Below are 8,702 nucleotides of genomic sequence, written 5' to 3'. Positions count from 1 at the left end.
TGTTGAAATACATTCTTTTTACGCACTGAATTCACAACTAAATCTTTTATTGATTGGCTTTCAAGTAGTCCCCAATCTTGATTGGGTTAGTGTTGCGGGAGCTCGGTCAAACTTTTATCTTTTCCTTTAAGCATTACTATTAGAGATTTATGTTCTATGGTGTTATGTTATGGAATTATCTTTGCTTTTAAGATTATATGTTATGGACATCTAGACTGGGTTTAGGGTGTTATATTTAGTGGTATCAGAGCCAGGTTTCTCAACACTCGGATGTGTTTGGGCTCATAATGTGTGAGAAAAGTTAATTAGTGATAATTAGTATCTAAACTAATATAGAAACATTGAACTCTAGGGAACGACCGAGCCTCCGACATTGACCTTGTAAGTATTCCTATTCCGTTATAAATATTATGACCCTTAAACTGTTGTGGGTAAAATGTTTAGATGTGAACTGGTGAAACTATCTTGCTGGATGTCTAAACTGATCTGTGTACTCTGATATTGTAGCTAGATTACACTTATGAGTTTGCATAGTAGTCGTGGATGTGGCATGTGGGGGCGTCAAGGATGTCAGGAAGGAGCTCGAGCAGAGTCATCCTCCATGGGTAGTATGCCCAATCCAGAGACCAGCGAGACTGTTAGTACTCCCATTGCTGACATAGAGTCTCAGACTCCAGTGACTAGGGACGACGCATTGTCTCAGGTCATGATTAGAGCATTAAAGAGGGTCGTTGGGACCCAATCAGAGTTGGAGAACCGAGGGTCAATTACTGAATGACTCTAATTGAATGGTGCTGAACTGTTCAAGGGCGTTACAGGAGTCACTCCTACTATTGCTAAATATTGGATCTGGACTATACTCTTACTCAGAAATTGAGGGGTTCTATGTCCCTACTCCGGGACGAAGCTTATCAGTGGTGGTTGACTGTTGAGCAAGGTGCTCAGCCTGAACAAGTGAACTGGGACTATTTCAAGAATACCTTCTAGGGTAAGTATGTGGGGGTGAGTTATGTTGAAACTCGCTGACACGAGTTTATGAGCCTAGTTCAGGGCAATCGATCTGTGGCTGAATATGAGGCCAAGTTTTTGTGACTGAGGAGGTATATACAGACTCAAGTAGCGTCTCACTATGACAAGTGTGTGAGGTTAGAGGAAGGACTGAGGTATGACCTGCGGGTTCTGATACCTCATAAGAAGCAGGTTTTTGTAGTTCTAGTTGATAAAGTAAAGATAGTAGAGGTAGTGAAGTGCACTGAGCGCGAGCGACGTGACCATAAGAAGGATCAAAATAAGGTTAAGTGGGATTCGAGTCGTTCTGGTTCTACTCAACGCCCTAAGAAATGAGCGAGGTTTGATAGTCCCCAAGGGCCGAGGCATCAGCTGTAGTGACTGAAATTCAACTGTGTAGTAATTGTGGGAAACTTCACCCGGGCGAGTGTTAGAGAAAGTTGGGAGAGAGCCTCCATTTTGGTTCAATTGAGAATCAAGTTAGGGATTGCCCTCGTCATCCTGATTCAGTGCCAGCTGTGGCACAAACACAAGCTCTAAATTCTATTCAACCTTCGAGAGAGGTTCAGCAACCATTCAAAGGTTGTGGTACTGGTAGGGTGGTAATGGATCTGAGAGAGGAGAGAGAGCACTGGGTAGAGGTGCAGGTCAGGCTGAAGCTCGTCAGCCGGTACTGGTTTATATGGCGAGATGCAACAAGGAGAGCAATAATCCTGATGCCATTGCAGGTACCTTCTTTATTCATTTTGTTCCGTATTATGCTCTCATTGATATTGGATATACTCACTCGTACATAGCTAGTGTTGTTTCTACAAATCTGGGCTTAATTGCTGAGAATACTACTAGAGAGTTTTATGTGATTAGTACTTTGGGTCAGTTAGTTCGAGTTGAGAGGGTATATATGTGGGTACCCTTAGAGGTCCAGGGTTTGGTATTTCTAGCTAATCTAATGGAATTACCCTTTAATAAGTTTGATTTAATTTTGGGAATAGATTGGCTCGCTGAGTATCAGTTCAGTCTAGACTGTACAACCAACAGAGTTACTTTGAGATCGACTGAGAATGACGAACTGGCTATAATTGGTGAACGCCGAGATTACCTCTCTAATGTAATCTCTGCTCTTGTAGCAGATAAGTTAGTCCAAAAGGGGTGTGAGTGGTAAACCATAATTTATACATATTTTTATCCCATGCTTAACACATTTATGGATAATTTCTCCTTAGATTTGGTGAATTCGATGCTCTTAATTCTTTAATTTCATGTTTTATACTTAGGTGAGCATAGGAGAGTAAAAAGAGCGAGAAACGGGCCGAAAATGGAGAAAATAGACCCACATGGGAAATCAACACAGCCTGGACTTCTTCACACAGGCAGGTCACACGGCCGTATCTCTTTGGTGAGATCGAAGCACGACTTACATGGGTAGACTACACGCCCATGCCTATTCAATAGGTTTGACAACGGGGTGGAGTAATAGCAAACTGACGTGTCACACGGGCGTGTCCCTGCCGAACCAAAGTATAACCCTATTCGGAAAAGGTCAATTTTGTGGGCTCTTAGGCATTCTAAAGCCTATTTAAACACCTAAGGAGGCACTTAGGAAGGGGGACGCAGAGTAGGAGGCAAGGAATTACTCAGGGGAAGCCGATTGGTCCATCTCAAAAGCCGGATTCATCATCAAGACTGAAGATCTCCCTTCAATTTTCATTCAGGGATTTTGGGTTTTCTTTATGTTTTGTATTCATTATTCTTCTGAGATGTTTTATTTTATAATCATGAACTAAACCCCCTAAATACCTAAGGGGAATGAAACCTAGGACGGATCTTGTTATTATTATCTGAATCGTATGATAAATATTTGACTTGTTCTTAATTATGTGTTCTTAATTCTTGTTTTCATATTCCAGGATATTGATTCGAGTTAATGCTCTTATTTAGGGGAGGAATAAACCCTGTCTAAGAGTAAATTTGTCATAACTATGCAGAGTTGATTGCACGCCTAGAGATAGGGTGATAAGATTTTGCCGGATTAGGGTTAAACCTAATAAAGGGATCCATAGATCGAGTTAATGCAATACTAGGCGTTAATTAGAAAGAGATTTCAATTAATCAACCTAGGGTTAGACGTTATTAGTCTCGAGAGAGATAAAATAACTTAGAGATTCCTACGGATCAAGTCAAATGAATAAATCGTCTGATTCAGAGTCAAATAACAAGTGAAGTCTAGGTGGTTTTTTCCTTGGGTATTGTCCTAATCAACCGAATTTTCCCAAAAGCTTTTCCCCAATTTCTCTCTGTGCAATCTTAGTTTAGTTAATTAATTTAGATAAAGAAATCCTTTAATTTTTAGGCTAGATAAAAAGAAAGTAATTACTAGTACTCTTGGTTGTTTTGGGTTCGACAATCCGATCTTGCTAAAGCTATACTACTATTCGATAGGTACACTTGCCTTCATCGTGATAATAGTTAGTTTCAAGAACAATTAATTATGAATATTTAAAACTTATCGCAAATATCACGTATCAAGTTTTTGGCGCCGTTGCCGGGGAACTAGGATATTAGGAACACTCGATTTTTATTACTTTAGCCATTTTACTTTTATTGCAATTAAAATTTTTATTTTCCTTCTAATTTTTCATTTATTTTCTTCTGACAGGTTTTTCTAGTTTATGACCAGAAGAAACCCGTCAAGACCATTACTGTTTGATAGTGAGATCGATCGCACAGTTTACAGAAACCGAAGAGAAATAAGGCAAATCTTAAGATATCTTCTTTAACAGGAACTGAATCGAGCATAGTTAGACCTGCTATTGCTGCCAATAATTTTGAACTAAAACCTAACACCATTCAAATAATCCAACAGATTGTTCAGTTTGATGGTTTGCAAGATGAGGATCCCAACGCTCACTTGGCAAATTTCTTAGAATTTTCAGACACTTTGAAAATCAATGGCCTTTTTTATGACGCCATTCGCCTTCAGTTGTTTCCCTTTTCATTGAGGAATAAGGCTAAACAATGGTTGAACTTGTTACCACGAAGGTAAATCACTAATTGGGGACAAATGACTGAAAAGATTTTATTAAAATATTTTTCGCCGGCTAAAACAACCAAATTACGTAATGATATCTCTTCTTGTACAGATGGATTTAGAAACACTCTACGATGCATGGGAGAGATACAAGGACCTTTTGAGAAGGTCCTCTCACTATGGGTTACCACTTTGGCTACAGGTTCAAACATTTCATAATGGCCTGAATCCTTCAACTCGACAAACGATCGACACAGCCGCTGGCGAAACTATCAATAATAAGACACCTTAAGATGCTTATGAATTTATGAAGAGATGTCACTGAATAACTATCAGTGGCAAGTCATGAGGACAAAACCAATTAAAATAGCCGGCGTTTTTAACGTCGATTCGGTCACCATGCTCTCTAATCAGGTAGAAACTTTGAACAGAAAGATTGACGATTTTCTTGGTTCTTCACAGGTTCACCCAGTAATGCAGTGCGAAGCAAGCGGAGGTGGATCAAGCAATTCAGATTACCCACCCTATGGCCACAACATGGAGAACGAGTAGTTAAATTACATGGGTAATAATCCTCGATCTCAAAATAATCCTTATAGTAATACTTACAGTGCAGGTTGGAACCACCCAAATTTCTCATGGGGAGGCCAAATAAATCAGCGACCACCACCACCTCCAGGCTTCCAACAATCACCCTACTAACAAGAGAAAAAGCCGAAGCTTGAGGAGATGCTAACAAAATTCATCTCAGTGTTAGAAACTCGTTTTTAAAATACCTAGACAGCACTTAAAAATCAACAAGCATCGATCCAAAGGCTCGAAACTCAGATAGGTCAGCTCGTTAAATTGACATATGAACGACCACAAGGTAGCCTCCCGAGTAACACTCAATCTAACCCAATGGAGCAAATCAATGCAATTACCATTCAAGATGAGGAAGGGTTAGTTACACCTGAACCAGAACTGAGGCAAGAAACTGTGGTAAGTAAAGGTAAGGGTAAGGTAAACCACAGTGACCAGAAATAGGTAAGTAAAGAATAAAATGATCGCGTGATTCGTAACAAGTAATAAATATTTATAATTAAGATCGAACCTAGACTAACTATTATATGATGAAAAGGCAAGGGCACCATGGTGAGGACTGCGTCAATCATTTTTCTTGTCGAAGGATTCACACCATTATAGAACGTTTGAACTAGCAGCCAAAGCGGTAACCCATGGTGAGGGCACCTTCTCAATAAGTCCTTGTATCTCTCCCATGCATCGTAAAGTGTTTCTAAATCCATTTGCACAAAAGAAGAGATATCATTACGCAATTTAGCCATTTTATCCTGCGGAAAATATTTTAGTAAAAATTTCTCGGTCATTTGTTCCCAAGTAGTGATAGAACCTCGTGGTAATGAGTTCAACCACTGTTTATCTTTATTTCTCAATGAAAAGGGAAATAACTGAAGATGAATGGCATCATCAGAAACGCCATTGATTTTGAATGTATCACAAAATTCAAGAAAATTCACCAAGTGCGTGTTGGGATCCTCATCCTGCAAACCATCAAACTGAACAAACTGTTGTATCATCTGAATTGTGTTAGGTTTTAGTTTGAAATTATTCGTAGCAGTAGTAGGTCTAACTATACTAGATTCAGTTCCTATTAAAGAAGGTTTAGCATAGTCATACATAGTACGTGGAGCAGGATTTTGATTAGCTGCAATTGCCAGAGGCAGCTGATCGCTTGGGTTTTCAGCCATCTTGTCAGTTGGGGTTCGAGTATCATCTTCTCGCTTATTCTTCGTGTATCGTAAACTACGCATTATTTCTCTTTGATTTTTGCGAATTGTGCTATCGATTTATTTGTCAAAGAATAAAGGTCCTGACGGGTTTCTTCTAGTCATAAACTATAAAAACCTGCCAAGAGGGAAAAAGTAAATTAATAAATAATAAAATAAAATAAAATCGCAAGAAAAATAAATGGCTAAAGTAATAAAAATTTAGTGTTCCTAATATTCCAGTTCCACGACAACGACGCCAAAAACTTGATCGTGTGATTTGTAACAAGTAATAAATATTTATAATTAAGATCGAACCTAGACTAACTATTATCACGACGAAAAGGAAAGCGCACCTATCGAACAATAGTATAGTAATGGCAAGACCGGGATATCCTACCTAAGGGAACCAAAAGTACTAGTAATAACTATCTTTTTATTATCTAGCCTACGAATAAAAGGGTTTTGTTTTAATTAACTAATTATTTAAACTAAGAACGCACAGAGAAAATTAGGAAAAAGACTTTAAGAAAAGCAATTGATAAAGACGACACCCAAGGAGGAATCCACCTAGATTTCACTTGTTATTTGACTCTGAACCGGATGATTTATTCACTTGACTTGATTCGTAGAGATCCCTTAGTTAAGTTATTATCCCTATTCAAGACTAATAACGTCTAATCCCTACATTGAATAACCGAGACTTTTCTCTAATTAACACTCTAGGGTTGCATTAACTCGATCTATGGATCCCCTTATTAGGTTTCACCTTAATCTGGCAAAATCTCGTAACCCTATTTCTAGTAGTTCGATCAACTCCGCTTAATTATACCAAATCTACTCTTAGGCAGGGTCTATTCCTCCTCTGCATAAGCACATCAAATCATGAATTAATACCAGGAACATTAACTCAAGCATTAAGAACACATAATTAAGAACAAATCAAGTATTTATAATACAGTTCAGATAATAATAACAAGATCCATCATAGGTTTTATCCCCCTTAGGTATCTAAGGGGTTTAGGTCATAATAAAATAAAAGTACATTTCAAAAGTATGAAAATAACAAAACATAAAGAAAACTCTAAAACCTCTGAAGGAATTCTGAGAGAGACCTTCAGTCTTGGAGTAGCTCCGGCTTTTGAGATGGATCGTCTGGCTTTCTTCAAGTAATTCTCGGAGTGTGGTACTGTCTTCCAGAAAAGTTATGGAAAGAGCGGCCCCTTCTAGGTCACACTTAGGGTGTTTATAGAGGCTTTGGATTGGCTTTCTTTCTCCCTAAGTACCCTTTTTCGTGTAAAATACAACTCTTTGAAAAAAGGACACGCCCGTGTGCCATAGCCGTGTGACGTGATTACCAAGTCGTGTTCGATCCGTTGAATTGCACACGGCCGTGTGGGCTCAATGGCCAAGCCGTGTCAATCATGAAAACCTTAGTCGACACCCCCAAAGGCCACGGGCTTGTAAGGTGCCTGTGTGGCAAGGCTTAGGCCGTATCATCTTCTCGATTTGGTCCGTTTTGTCCCTTTTTAGATTGTTTTTGGCTCCTTTCGACTCTTGGTTCTCTCTTGAGTACAGAACATGAAATAACCGGATTAAGAGCACCAAAATCCACAAATCTAGTAATAAACATCCATAAATATGCTAAGTATTTGGGTAATAGATATGTATAATTTGACGTTTATCATCAAACCTCGTGTGCCATACCCAAACGCGACAAGGAAAGACTATACAGAAGAACAATTTGGCAAATTCCTTAAATTATTGAAGAAGTTACTTATTAACTTATAGTTTATTGAAGCTCTTTCGCAGATGCCAAACGCAGTCAAATTCTTAAAGGAGCTTTTAACAAATAAGTGGAAGTTGAATGAGGCGTCGTATGTGGAACTAAATGCGGCTTGCTCAGCCATACTACAGAATAAGTTGGCCAACAAATTAAAAGATCCAGGGAGTTTAACGATTCCCTGTTTAATTGGTAGCCTAGATGTAAATAATGCTTTGGCTGATTTAGGGGCTAGTATCAATGTCATGCCTTACAAAATGTTTAAGCAACTAGGTCTTGGGAAACCCAAACAAACTAGGATGAGTATTCAATTAGCTGATAAAATAATCAGATTTCCTAGGGGGATTATTGAAGGTGTACTCGTTAAAATTGAAAAATTTATATTCCCAATTGATTTCTTTGTTCTAGACGTAGAAAAGGATAGTAACATTCCTTTAATTTTAGGGAGGCCCTTTTTAGCAACCGCTAGAACAATAATTGATGTTGGCACAGGTGAACTCACACTTCGTGTGGGAGACGAAACAATCACCCTTCAAGGTTGTAATTCGAGTAACACATCGAAAATTGAAGGTGGTTGTATAAATCATTCTACTAAAATTGACCATGTGGTGCAACCTACTTTGCAAGATATAAGTTTAAAGAACCTACACGAGCCATGTTCAAGCAATAACAAATGACCTATCTATGAAGAACGAAGGCTACAAATCGAGGAACTAGATGAATGGTGGACACGAAAATCGAGAACACACGATAAACCAAAATCGAGCCAGGACGAGCTCAATACATCACCAAATCAACTTAAGGTTGGAGACAAAGTACTACTAGATGCAACAGATCCTCGCATTATCACTTCTGAACCTAATGAAGAAATTCCTCTCACAGTACTCAATATTTTCCCATATGGTACAGTCGAGGTAACTCACCCCAAATTCGAAACTTTTAAGGTCAACAATACTCGTCTTAAACCTTATATTGGTAAAGTTGATAGCAGGGATGAGCAGTGTAAACTCCTCGAGCCACCATGATCACGCACCAGAGAGGTAAGTCAAGCTTAGACTATAAATAAGCGCTTCTCGGGAGGAAACCCGAGCACTAACAGTAATGATTTATTTAAATT

General features: G+C 38.8%; 1 non-coding gene across 1 annotated transcript; it reads left to right on the top strand.

Moving 5' to 3' along the window:
• Positions 1 to 5,248: 5,248 nt before the first annotated feature.
• LOC121205736 (small nucleolar RNA R71) lies at positions 5,249 to 5,355 on the top strand. Its single transcript, XR_005900811.1, has one exon. It is a non-coding gene; the product is annotated as a small nucleolar RNA R71 (small nucleolar RNA).
• Positions 5,356 to 8,702: the final 3,347 nt, after the last annotated feature.

Source organism: Gossypium hirsutum, chromosome A08, assembly GCF_007990345.1.
Source record: "Gossypium hirsutum isolate 1008001.06 chromosome A08, Gossypium_hirsutum_v2.1, whole genome shotgun sequence".
Classification (NCBI taxonomy): domain Eukaryota; kingdom Viridiplantae; phylum Streptophyta; class Magnoliopsida; order Malvales; family Malvaceae; genus Gossypium; species Gossypium hirsutum.
Note: the sequence above shows the minus strand (reverse complement) of the source record. Positions and strands in the feature narration are given on the sequence as shown.